This window comes from Protopterus annectens, chromosome 1.part0 (genome assembly GCF_019279795.1).
Source record: "Protopterus annectens isolate FY-2018-M chromosome 1.part0, PAN1.0, whole genome shotgun sequence".
NCBI classification, from domain to species: Eukaryota; Metazoa; Chordata; order Ceratodontiformes; family Protopteridae; genus Protopterus; species Protopterus annectens.
This window is the reverse complement of record NC_056725.1, coordinates 768,904,006-768,919,073: the sequence shown is the minus strand read 5'-3', so window position 1 is coordinate 768,919,073 and position 15,068 is coordinate 768,904,006.

The window sequence follows — 15,068 nt, the reverse complement described above, 5'->3', positions numbered from 1 at the left end:
AGCTTAGTGTTAGGTTAATTGGAGGATAAAATACATGGTTGCAGGTTCTACTCCTGGAAGGTGTTATTATTTTACCTCTCAGAGTAGGCAGTGGTAGTGAAAGTGTGAATAATGCCCATTTACGTGGTTGTGAGCAGTTGTGCCCATGGTCTGTGCAAAGTTAAGCAAAGGTCAAACGTGTGAAGCGCTTCTCCGTTTACCATGTTGCAGCGCCGCTTACTGTCGTGCAAACACATGGAAACCCCCTTTCAACCGCTTAAGAGTGCTTTAATCCACCTGCATCCAAAAGCCCTTATCCTGGCCCTCAAAATAATCTAACAGCCCTTGCCGGTCTTGAACCTGAGACCATGAACACCACAGTCACTGACCTTACCACTACAGCATCTGAGATATGCACAAATGTTATGGTGTTTAGAATATACATTGTACTACAGACATTCCTCACTACTGACAACATATGTGGCAATCAGTTGGTGTACATATGTCTGATACATGTTAATGTTCCTATGTTTGTGAAAGTAGGTTTTGCAATGTGACATGACAGGGTGTATTATGAATGAGTATGGTTCTTGCTTTGTGTCCTTTTTATATTGTCCCCATACTCCATTTATGCCCCTCCAGTTCACTTATTGGACATTCGACCCAGGCCCTCCTTGAGGCATGATTCCATTACCCATCATTCCTCTCCCACTCCAATCTTCACATGCACAACAACCACCCCTTCTATGGTGACTTAGGTTAATATTAATTGTTATGATACCAGAGCTGCATGTGTTTTGTGTACACTCCAATTCCTTTGGAGTGGTTCTGTGTCACGAAGTGTGTTCATAGATGCTTATATATATGGCTATTGCTGTAACTGGATAATATATATATATATATATATATATATATATATATATATATATATATATATATATATATATATATATATATATATATATATGGATCTAGGACTTTTGCACGAAAGTGCAAAAGGCCAAATCCATTATCACCGAACACACTTTAACGAAAGCACTTTTCACCGAAAAGCGCTTTCATTAAAGTGCGTTAAAAGTATAAAATCTATGTTTATGCAGGGGTCAAGCCCCTCTACATCCCCCACACCCCCCCTACTTTAATATTCTCTCTCCGAGATTGCACTACAGTGGGGAAAGGGGGAGTTTCCCTTACCTGCACCGTAGTACGATCTCCGGAACAGGCATACTTACGCAAAAATGTTTTTTCTGTGAAAAGCACTTTCACATAAATATGCCCCACCGATAATCATTCAGTGAAAAATGTTTTTGGGAATCTGTATGGATCCCATATATATATATATATATATATATATATATATATATATATATATATATATATATATATATATATATATATATATATATATCTTCTTCTTCTTCTTCGGCTGCTCCTTTAGGGTCGCCACAGCAGATCAACTGTTTCCATTTCTTTCTGTCCTCTGCATCTTGCTCTGTCACACCAACCACCTGCATGTCCTCTCTCACCACATCCATAAACCTTATCTTAGGCCGTCCTCTTTTCCTGTTACCTGGCTGCTTCATCCTTAGCATCTTTTTCCCAATATACTCTGCATCCCTCCTCAGCATATGTCCAAACCAATGTAATCTTGCCTCTCTGGCTTTGTCTCCAAACCTTCCAACCTGGGCTGACCCTCTAATATACTTATTCCTAATCCTGTCCATCCTCGTCACACCCAGTGCAAATCTTAACATCTTCAACTCTGCCACATCAAGCTCTGACTCCTGCCTTTTTGTCAATGCCACTGTCTCCAACACATATAACATAGCTCGTCTCACTACCCTCTTGTAGACCTTCCCTTTCACTCTTACTGGTACTCGTCTGTCACAAATCACTCCTGACACTCTTTTCCACCCACTCCATCCTGCCTGTCCTCTTTTCTTCACCTCTCTTCCACACTCACCATTACTCTGAACTGTTGATCCCAAGTACTTAAACTCATTCACCTTCACCACCTCTACTCCCTGCATCCTCACCATTCCTCTATTCTCCCTCTCATTCACACGCATATATTCTGTGTTAGTCTTGCTGACCTTCATTCCTCTTCTCTCTAGAGCATATCTCCATCTCTCCAGGGTCTCCCCCACCTGGTCCCTACTCTCACTAGAGATCACAATGTCATCTGCAAACATCATAGTCCACGGGGACTCCTGTCTGATCTCATCTGTCAACCTGTCCATCATCATTGCAAATAAGAAAGGGCTCAGAGCTGATCCTTGATGTAATCCCACCTCCACCTTAAACGCATCTGTCACTCCCACCGCAGACCTCACCGCTGTCACACTACCCTCATACATATCCTATACCACTCTTACATACTTCTCTGACACTCCCGACTTCCTCATACAATACCACAACTCCTCTCTAGGCACCCTGTCATATGCTTTCTCTAAATCCACAAAGACACAATGCAACTCCTTCTGACCTTCTCTGTACTTCTCCATCAACACTCTCAGAGCAAACATTGCATCTGTAGTGCTCTTTCCTGGCATGAAACCATACTGCTGATCACTAATCATCACCTCCCTTCTTAACCTAGCTTCCACTACTCTTTCCCATAACTTCATGCTGTGACTGATCAGTTTAATCCCTCTGTAGTTACTACAGCTCTGCACATCACCCTTATTCTTAAAAATTGGTACCAAAACACTTTTTCTCCATTCCTCAGGCATCCTCCCACTTTCCAAGATTTCATTAAACAATCTAGTTACAAACTCCACTGCCATTTCACCTAAACACCACCATACTTCCACAGGTATGTCATCGGGACCAATAGCCTTTCCATTCTTCATCCTCTTCATAGCTATTCTTACTTCCTCCTTGCTAATCCACTGCACTTCATGATTCACTATCCGCACATCATCCAACCTTCTCTCCCTCTCATTCTCTTCATTCATCAACCCCTCAAAGTACTCTTTCCATCTGCTCAACACACTCTCCTTGCTTGTGAGTACGTTTACCTCATTATCTTTTATCACCTTTACCTGATGCACATCTTTACTAGCTCGGTCCCTCTGTCTAGCCAATTGGTACAGGTCCTTTTCTCCCTCCTTAGTGTCCACCTTTTATACAACTCTTCATACGCCTTATCCTTAGCCTTCGCCACCTCTCTCTTTGCCATGCACCTCATCTCCTTATACTCTTGTCTACTTTCTTCATCTCTTTGACAATCCCACTTCTTCTTCGCCAACCTCCTTCTCTGTATACTCTCCTGCACTTCTTCATTCCACCACCAGGTCTCCTTGTCCTCCTTCCTCTTTCCAGATGTCACACCAAGCACCTTTCTAACCATCTCTCTTACTAGCTCTGCTGTAGTTACCCAGCTATTTGGTAACTCTTCACTGCCACCCAGTGCCTGTCTTAACTCTTCCCTGAACATCACCTCACAATTACCCTTTTTCAATTTCCACCATTTGATCCTTGGTGCTGCCCTCATACTCATCCTCCTCTTCTTGATCACCAATTTCATCCTACAAACCATCATCCTATGCTGCCTAACTACACTTTCCCCTGCCATCACTTTACAGTCTCCAATCTCCTTCAGATTGGCCCTTCTACATAAGATATAATCCACCTGTGTGCATCTTCCTCCACTCTTGTATGTCACCTGATACTCCTCCCTCTTGTTAAAATACGTATTCATCACAGCCATATATTTCGTATTAGTTTGTAACAGTAATACAGTTGTAGACTGGAATGTGTTGGTTCACAAACTACAGTACATTACAATGTACTGTACATATGTTCACAAGGCCACTGTCCCATTTGTGATCATTACAGTGAAATGCATATGGTATAAGGTGTAGTCTCAGGACCATGAAAGGTGTGTACACCTCAGATGGCTTAGTGGTACATCTCATGCCTATAGTGTGCATTGTCCATGATTCGACACCTGTGATGCTTTACGAATGCTTTTACTACAGAGTAAGGCTCATTTACCCAGTTGTAAGCATGTTTAACAGTGTTTGTGTGACATTATAGCAGCAGTTAAACACAGTTAAACAGATGTTGTGATGTATAACCTGTGCGCGCAAACACGGCCACATCTGCTAACTACTCCGGATATATACCTGTCAGTGACATCACATCTCACTATATGCTGTCATGACAGTACATTCGCTGTTGACTGTACTCTCCTGCACATATGGGACTGTACTCTCCTACACATATGGGTTTATATGGGTGAGTCGAATGTTTATTATACAGACGATTACTACCTATATCTACAAGCTGTGGTTAAGGTATACTTTTGCACATAATAAACATCCCTGCTTTTATCGGGATTGTAGCCTCGAATGCACAGATACTATGCGGATGCTGTAACCATTATACTGTTGACATTAACGTTGCTTCCACCTATTTCCTATTTAGATGATTTCTATATGTAAGCTAGGCTAAGCAAAGAGCAGGAGCTCCCAAACTCACTGAGCTTCACGTACTCTTGACATAACAACATATAATAAATGTACTGTGAGACAATACATTACATTCCTAACTACATTAGGCATAGTCCCTCACTGACACACTTTAAGGGAAACCTTGTTGTGTGAATGGGTAACAGACTATACACCCCTGAGATCATGTGTCCCAGAACCATACAGCCAGGGGGGTGGGTGAGCCTGTCCAGTTTGATAGCTGCAAGACCTGTTGGGGGAATTGAATGGTGTTGAATTGCCACATTAACATGCCCTCTTTAGATCACTAAGTGCCCCTATCACCCTCCACAACCCCAGTCTTCCACAGCTTCCTGCAACTCTGCCTGGAATTGCTTCATTGGCTATGCTTGACAGAGGCTCAGTTGCTTCATCAATGGTGCGGGGAAGGCCAACACCCTGTTGCTATGCTTCTAATTGCCCTTGGGCAGATAGATAGTAAGCTATCTGTGCACCTCTAACGTGCAGGCCATCACAGCCATAATATGCGAATAAACAGACCTTCAGATCACAATATACAGTGTAAACTCACCATGTAGTCAGGGAACAGTTGAGTACAGCACATACATGCAGAACACTGATACTTAGTCACTCCAAATGCCTTTCTTGGAAGCTAGAAGACTTGTATAAGGTTAAGGCTTTCTATTGCTTACCACTAGGTTACCTACAGGGGAGATGACAATCAAGCACAGATGGGGAACATGCATGCAATGATACCATACCGGCCTATGTGTCTGCCTTACACTTTGGAATACTGGCCAAGGCTATTGGCTCCCCCATGGTGCCTTATTTAGAAGAGTCCCGAAGGTGAATACCAGCTCCGTAAACAGCACAGTAACAGATTCAATGTGGTTTATGCTAGTCAACATCAGGGGTTGTGATCAAAACATGCATGCACTCACAGCACTCCTCAGGATGGACAACATCAACATCTGTGCATTAACTGCAATCTGTCTTAAGGCTCCTGATAGGACACCAGCACTACCAGACTACAACCCATACCACACATTTGAGCCACGGAACATGGACTGACAGACATGGAGGGGCTGTATCTATATTCATCAGGGATACCTACACCTCCAGGTTAGTGGGGCAGCATGATACCTCTGTGATCATCCATGTGCAGCTAACATCAGCCACAACAACAATGTTGAATGTGGCCTGCTACAGATTACCCTCCATGACCCAGGACCTCCATTCCACCTACCCGGAGACAGTGGAGAACACAACAGTCCTAACACACACCCTGGCATTGGTCGATGTCTACTACCATACCATTAACTGGGACATGTACTCCGGTACTTACTTCCGGGACCAGCACTTCCTGGAATGTATCACCTCATATGCCCTGTATCAGGTGGTAACCTCCCTAACGTGGGGCGGAAGCTACTAGATGTGGTCATCACCAACATGGGCAACAAGTGCACCACAGTGGAGGTTTACCAGTCACTGGTTAGATCTGACCATGAACTATTCACTGTTTCCACACCCTAGCATCTCCCCCACCCAAGTATACCACAGTGTATACCTTTCCTACAGCTACATTTACACTACTAGTGACAGGGGTGGGTGGTTTCACAGCCCCCATGCTAAGGGGAAACACTGCTCCAGATACAGGCAGATTTAAAAATGCAGTCTTAGGCACCTACACAGATGTATGGATCGTGCCATCGCTGGTAAACCAAGACTCACTCCTCCTAGACAAAGACATCGGTCTGGTGTACCTCTACAATAAACAGGCTATACTACAGACATAGTACAGTGTTCCAGACACACAGCAAATGCCACAAAGGGCTGACATCCGTGACCACTATTAGTATGATATGTAGGTCCCTCATGACATCATCCATGGCTAACATTAGCAGGAGAATACGCAAGGATTCGAAAGATAACCACAAAGCCTTCTTTGGCTATGTCAACGATCTACGTGGTGACACACAGATTTGCACTGTGCCAGTGAAATATAGCAAAAAATATGCTGACTCTTCTGATATCACCAACATCCTTGCAGATACATGCGGTGCATACTTAACCCCCTAAAGATCCCACAACACTACCCGTAAGGTACAGTATCCCAACCATCAGAGACACACAGGTGAAATGGCCCTCTCTAACAGCAGAACACAGCGTCAATGGAGGCAGATGTTGACCCAGACTGCATCTTGTAAACTGTACATGACAACCTGCCCCCCACCTAATTATGCATTCCTACCTCAGCCTCTCCACAGGCTACATGCCCATACAATGGCACGTGGCAACAGTTATTCCACTCCATCACGGGGAAATCACAACTGACCATGGTAACTACCACCCCATAAGCCTGACTAGCCTGGTCTGCAATGGTATGGTTCGCATCCTCATGGCACTCATTAACAATGACATTGGCAACCGTCGGACATGTGACCCAACCCAGGTCAGCTTGGTTGACTGCAGTTCATGCCTACTGAACCTGTTTTATGTCTTACATACAGTCACCACGATATTAGATGACAGGGGAGGTGGTTCACACATACTACCTGGACCTCACCAAGGCTTTTGATACCATGCCCCACTCAGGTATTATTGATAAACACAGCAGCCTGTACATTCACCCATACATCACAGGTTGGGTTGCCAACAGGCTTACACACACAAACCGCATGGTACAACTAGCAGTCTCCAAGTCCAGTTCTTGAACAGTCATGACTGGTGTCCCACAGGACTCAGTCCTGGGAGCCCTACTGTTTGGCATATACGTCTCAGATGTACAGACAAACACAGGTGGACTACGGCAGAACATGTTTGGAATGACTGCAAACTGGGAGCCATGACTGATAGTCCAGCTGACACGGACATCCCTCAGGGGGCCTCACAGAGAACATCACAGGGTGCCACTGACATGGCCTCCAGCCAAGTGCCACTAACTGCATGGTCATTTCATAGTGGAATTGACACCCACATATTAATACATGAGCGGTGGCCACTTTAATACAGATGAGGTAATGGGGTATCTGGGGACTAAGGTAGATAGTGATCTCCCCTGTGACAATCATAACTCCAAAGTAGTTAGGACATCCTTCTATGTAAGGCCATCTGACTACTAAAGGATTCCCATCTAGACATATTGGGGTTATATTGCCTCTTTACTTATCACTCATCAGTCCCATCATATAATAATCCATGTGGGATGTACCTCAGACTACACGTCCAACAGCTGGGGGATCCACGAATGTACCTCACCAAGGGGAAGGCTGGCCTCCAACATATGGCCTATGCAGCCGGACTGATTACATTCCTGCTTTACTCAGTGGCATCTCATTTACCCACAGATGATCTCCTCTGACTAACACAGCCATGTCGAACTCTGGCTTGATGGATATGCTCCACCTATGGGAATCCATGTCACAGTGAGCCACACTCTGTAGTGAGCCGACCTTGCCACAACAATATCCGGAAGATGCTGGAGGGACAGCTTCCTGTCACAGACACTTCCCATACTTTGGAACAACATCCCTATCTACATTTTACAGAGCCCCTCACTAACACTCTGCAAGAGAAACCTTGAAGGGTGGATGGGGAATGGTAGATGCACCCCAGGGATCTTGCCATTGGCTCTGCTCCACAGAGGGACAGTTAATGACTCAATGGGGTGGCAAACACTGACACATTTTGGCTGGGCTTATGAATGTCCCCTGGCAGTTGGCCAAGTACCTACCTATGAATCTATACATACAGTATCTGCATATGCTGATAGCTTAGTTTACTGTTCAGGTGCTGACTTACCTTGTGCCACTGGCTGTTGTGTGTGCAATAGTTGAGGGCTGCCTTTGTTGGATGCACACAGTAGACTGCCTATACATGACAATGTACAGGTAGTCTTGTGTGTGTGCCATCCATTTTTACTGTGTGTGCAGGTGGAGAAGGGTGTCAGTCCCTAGGTGCCTACACTGTCAGTGTGTGTGCTATATGTTCCCTCTTTGCCAAGGCATGGGCCTACTGGGGCTGGCATAGGGTGTTCATGGTCTGAGTACCTCTGTGCCTGTGGGGCCCTTGGCAATGGTGGTGAGCTGTGAGGGCCTTCACCATTCTGTCCCTGCTGCAGCTGTTTCCGCTGGACCATATTGTGTAGCATGGCAAACACTATGAAGATGTGGGCACACATGCCTGGAGAGTACTGCAAGGCTCCCCCAGATATGTCCAAGCAACGGAACCGTGATTTTAGCATCCCAAACACATGCTCTATGATGATTCTGGTTTGTGCATGTGCTTCATTATGGCATTCCTGCATGGGTGTGTGTGCATTTCTGATGGGAGTCATTATCCACGGTTCCAGTGCATAGCCAGCGCCACCCACCAGGTGGCCATTTGGGATGTCCCCCCTGGCAAATAACCGATACAGCTGTGAGGCATGCCAGATGTGGGAGTCGTGATAGCTTCCAGGACTGCCAGCACACACACATCCATGATAATCCCCTGGGCATTGCACACAACCTGGCAATTGATGGAGGGGTATCCCTTGTGGTTTATGTAGCGCCTTCCCTGCTCACCGGGTGGTGACTTGATGTGTATGTGCGCGCAGTCTATTGCACCCAGTACCTCCAGGTATTCTGCCACATGGTGGAAGAGACGCATATTGCTGGCCAACTCCTCCTGCGTTCGGTGGAAGTATATGTACTCATTGGCATGTGGTAACATGGCATCCAGGAACTGGTGTAGTACCCTGGATGCTGATATCTGTAAGATCCCCATGATATCCCCAGTTGGTCTTTGAAAGGTACTTGTAGCTAGTAGTCTCAGCCTTACACATACCTTCGTATCCACTGGGATGGGTTCCCCTCTGTTTTTCTGGTTGTAAGACATGGCCGGCACAGCTCCACAAGTTGCTGTATGGTGTCCCTGTCCACCCTGTAATGCTTTACTATTTCCAGATCATGTTGCCCCTGATAGGTTAGCCTGGGTCTGAACACTCTCCTCCTCCTCCTCTGGTGCCTGCGGTGGTCGTGTGCATCATCCTCCACACCACCTTCAGTCTCCAACACATGCTGATGGATCAAAGCTATGGCAGCCCCTAACATGTACATAATAAAAGCTCCCCGTCTGTATACACCACTGGTGCAGAGTGTATGGGAATACACACATGTGTGTGAGGTGCTTTCAAACTTTATAGTACTGTGCTATGGATGCTGCTGATGTATGTGGGTGTGTATGAACTATTCCAGCTGCTGTGCATCTTAATTATGGGTTTTGCAATGAGTACTGCAAGTATGGGGCCTTTACTGTGGAGATTTACTTGCCTGCCTTGATTATTCTGTTGCCCTTTAAATCACTTTTAGACCTGGATTCCCTCCCATTATCAGGCATGCATACACCTGCTGTCTTTCTTGTTTTGTACATTCCCTACCCAGTCATGGCGAATTGTGCCTTGTAGCTGATATACGGCATATCGCCTTTGTTCTGCTTTGACACTTTGCTGTTTTCTTTGCAGTACAGTCCCTCCTCTTCCCTGTTCTGCAAGTAGCTGCTTGCAGCCTTGTTTGCTCTTGTCAATGGCCCTCTGTAGGCTCTTAGGTGTTAATTAGCCATTTGTACTCCAATTTCACTGCTGCAGCATTTCCTTATTTCCTTATTTCTTGCCTATATCATTCCTGTTTCAGCTGCAATGAGCAACGCGCATACCCGTTTACTGGGTTTATGCGTGTTTTCATCTCCGTTCACATGCATACTTGGTTACCTTGTGTGCTCTCCACTAAGCATAGCTATGGGCAATTCAACACACCCCTATCCTGCAGCTTTGCCTAGCTAGGGACAGACTGGTTTAGCAATGTTCCAATGTGCTTACAGCAATGGCTACACACCCCTCTCTTGATGTCATTTTTATCTCAAGGGCTTACTTCGATGTTATAATGCTATGCTGTTTTGTGCATCCTTATACCAGCGGGAAATCTGCGATTCACTATTACTCCTCTCATTTGCATGGCATTGTCTACTAATTACTAGCTACTGCGCATAACACTGTCACTTCCCCTTAGCAACCCTTGCGCCATGAGTATGGTGTAGCATGCCTGCCATTGAGTATTATGGGGAATGGGGAAATCGTGATATGTGTTTCATTGCAGTTTTATTCTATATTTTTATATATTCCTTGCAATCCCCTTTGCGCACCGATGCCCTGCGCTTTAACTTTGCGTTAGTGTGGACATAATATTAAATGTTCTTTTTCATATTTTGTGCATGTTGTTTTATGCCATTGGCTATATATTTAGCCATTGGCATATATTAACTGTATAATACATGAGTTTGGTCCACTGTCATGCCTTCGATTTTATGTTTGAAAAATGTAAAACGTTTTTTTTCGGTTTACATTTCTGCATGCTTACACTATGCCTGCACCACTTACTGAATCGCTATATACGTTAATTTGCATGCTACACTGCTGCACATGGGGTGATTAGCATACAGGCGCCGGGAGCTGTGTGGGTGTATAGTGCACGTGGAAACAGCTCGTACCTGAATCGTTTGGCGGCCATATTTGGTGTTAGATCGCCGGCACTACACATGCACCTGGCGCAAGCTTTATGAATCCCGGGAATTCTCTTGGTCTGACCAACATAAAAAAGCACAACAATGTTCTTGTGGCAAGATAAATGATGTTGGTTGTATCACATTTAATCAGTTGTTTAATATCAACATTTTGTTAATATTTGCACAGGAAAAGCTCATTGTATGTACAATAAGAGAACAAGATTTAAAATGACCACATGATATAGAGCCACAATATGTACTACATGGTCTCTGCATTAAACCAAGCATCTTATTGGTTCATAGGTTCATAGGAGATTACTATGCTAATGGCGTAAAATCCCTTACAAGTCTAGTCAATATAAGCTGATTGTACCCAATATATGTCCCCTAGGGGCAAGAGGATGGCATGGATTTGAGCCTATGCCTTGAGTATCTTACAGGCTGTCCCTGTCCAAAATAGACTTAGGCTGTAGCCCAGGTGTGAATTTGTGATTTTCCATCCATTGATCCAAACTGCATTTGAAGAGGGCCAGGGAAGAGCTCTGCTTAATGTGTATAGGAAGCCTGTTTAAAAGAAGAGGCAATGTCTGTTTCTCCATCATATTTTGTTTGAGTTGATGATTAAGTTTAGATCCCTAGATCAGGTGACCTTCATTCTTTTTGACTTGCAGATGTGTAGCAGCTCCACCAGGCTAGATTTGTGAGTGCCTTATAGGTCACCTGTTAATAGTCAGTAGGAGAAAGAGTAAAGGGATAGGGCTTTTAGTCTGCCCCCACATGACATGTTTACACCCTGTATTTTCTTTGTGAGATCACTCCAGCTGTAAGTGCCTAGTCTAGTACATGCCAAATGGTGCATTGTACTCAATTATTGGTCTAATAGGGGCTGGATACAGTGGGACTATCTGGATGCCATACTTTCAAAGTTTGGGCTACTATCTAGCTTTGTACATAGATCTCTCACCTGAGTCTACTCTTAGGGGTGTGCTATTGATGTTGTAATTTGCAGGGGTATTTGACTTCCCAAAGGGTATGATAGGGCATTTTTTCACATTTAGTTTTAGACCATGGCTCTGGCACCATCATTTGTCTAATCTAGACCCTCCAGAAGGATATCTACATCACTGGGGAATTCAGTGTTTGCCCCCAGCTTGCAGCCATCAGCAAATGTTGACATTCAGAGGCTTTCCACATTAGTCTTGACTTCAGAGATTTATATTCTGAATAGGATTGGTCTCAGCACTGAGCCCTGTGGCACAACACTAGTAACTGGCCTATTCCTGGATCTGGATTCACCCACTTTAACCATGTGTCCTGTCCGTGAGTCAATTGGCTATCCATCTGGTGATGTAGGGATATATGCCCAGCTTTGTGAGTTTATTTACAATACCTGAGTAGGAAATTGTGTCAAATGCCTTTGCCAAGTTGACGATGGCAACATGTACTGTTTTACCCTCATCCATGGCCTTAGTGACTTTCTCAAAAAAATTTGCTTCAGTAGGAATGACCTGCCCCTGACCAAGGCAAATTGAGTTGGGTCCAGTGTCTGGATGTTTCCTATGTGATTATTTATCAGGTCCAGGGTTATTCTTTACATGTTCTTACATATAAAAGTAGTCAAATATATGGGTCTGTAATTTTCAGGGTCAGTAAGTGGCCCTCCTTTATGCAGGGGGATGACTGTTGCTGTCCTTCACTCTACTGGAACAAAGCCAATCCAGAGGTTGTGGTTAAACAGAGATCCTAATGGGTCTAATGAGTCCTGATTTAAGCTGTTTAAGAGGCAACCTAGAATATCATACTCCCCCCCCCCCGCCATTGTAGCCATGTTTACAGCTTTAGAGAGCACAGTGGCAACCTGTTCTTTGGTGATAATTGTCAGTGGAGTGGTGGAGGGTATTGCTTGGGGGAGAACTGGCGGTGATGGGGCGGTGAAATTTGAGCTGAATTTGTTGGCCTGCAGATTTACTCTATTATCTGGCTGAGTATAGGTGATGCCATCTACAACTAATTCTGCACATTGTGGGTGCTGCCCTTAAGATTGCAGCCATAACTGAAAAGTGCCTTACGGTTACCCTTAGCTTTGGACACTATTTTTACCTCAAAGTCTGCTTTCAGAGATTTGACTAGTTCCCTGATTCACTTGTTGACACTAATGAGGGACTTTTTGCTCTGTTGTGTACATTTCTTCTTACTTCTCAACAGGATTTTCTTTCTTTTGTTGAACAACCTATTAATACAGGAGTCCACCAGATTGGCTTGTTTTTGTGGTTGTAGCTGGGTTTATTTTGGCCTGGTACTATTGTTTCTGTGAAGCTGTTTATATGGTCATACAGGGCTTTTGTGTATGCCTCTGCATAGGTTTCTGTGTTTTCTGGATTTGGGAGAGCTTGAAAACTAGTTATGCTGTCCCTTAATAGGGGGTAATTTACTTCAGAGAAGTTCTTAAAGTTTTTGGGGTTAAGTGGGGGTAATAGTTTTACTTTTATTTCAAGGGAGACCACTTTGTGGTCTGATCTTACTGGTGAGGACATAACAATGGGGGTATGCAGTACTCTACCATATTTGTGAGTACCAGATCTAAGATATTTATTCCCCTAGTGGAAGTGCAGACTAGCTGCCCCAGGGCATTTTAATTTACAAAATCAAGAAATCTTTAGGCCTGCATGTTAGTGGTCATGTATGTCTCACGATTAATAAAGGGGTAGTTAAAATCCACCCTTGAGTAGGGTATTGGGATGGATGGTGAGTTATTCTAGTAACTTCAGGTATAATATATAGGTTTCCAGGTTCATGATGGGGGACCTGTACCTAGCAAAAATACGGTAATTAATTTTTTTATAGTTAGTTGGACATGGAGTAGCTCAAGCATGTCATATTGTTTGACAAGCCTTGAGGTGTGCTTATCCTTTACATGGATAGATATATCTCATCCTTTTGTACTTTCTTTTTCAGTGAGTGGTTGGAACGTATGAAAGGCGTTATAGCTATGCATTGGTAGAGTGCTTTCTGTGGCTTTGAACTATGTTGCAGTAATTGCAAAACATGTTGCAGTAACTGAACAGGTGTCAGCATTCTCCAGGGTGAGGGGAGCTTCCAGCTTCCAGTTTCTTGTTGAGACTCCTAGCATTGAGACGTAATACCTTTAGCTTGTCCTGAGTAGCTTTTGTTATATTAGCAGGTGTGTGTGTTTGACAATGGCTAAAAAAGGCACTATAGGGTGGCTATTTTTTTGGCCAATATCTGAAAGCCTTGAGGTGAAAACTGAAGACCATCCCTGGCAAAGCAGTGTGGCCCGCCAATTATGTCTTCCTAGGCTGACAATTATTGGACACATTTGTAACAACATCAGTTGCTAAGTCAATTGTTAAAGTCAACCATTTTCTGCTGATATTGTGTTATCATCCTTGGCTCACGCCTGCCTGTGACACATATTCTGAGAGCTCAATCATATCTCTCTTCATATAGTCCAAGGAGGTATGTCTCATGTCAATCACACCCATATGGACTATAACGGATTTCTACTGGTACTTAGGCATAAGTGACCTGAGTTCTTGCATGATCTGGCAGATCCTGGCCCCTGACAGGCAACTAATTGTAACCTTCTCCCTATCCAGCCTGGTAAGAGGGACATCAGTGTGTCTCAAAATGTAGTCTTATATGACCAGAATATTGTGTTGTGGAGTGTTTTACCTTATGGGTTTGGTAGTTGAAACACAATGAGATGTGGTTTTATGTGTTGTGATGGGAATTGTCTTGTTTGTGTGCATGTGGAGTTTCTGAGGACTGCATGTGAGAGGCTTTTCTTGAGTAAGTTACATATAGGCACCTCCGCATATGTGGGTCTGTGTGTGTGGTCCTTTCTGGATGTGGTGAGTGATGTGTGTGAGCTGCTTGCAACCTGTTTGTTGCTTTCTGTCTATATGTGAGAGTCTAGCCTCAAGTGTCAATGTGTAACTACATCACTCACATACTGTATTTGTCTGTTCAAGAATTAAGTGGTTGTCAATGTACATAAGGCAATTTTACATTGCCTCAGAATACCCATGTCCACCAAACTGGATACAGAGATAGCAGGAAAGTGCTCATCCATGG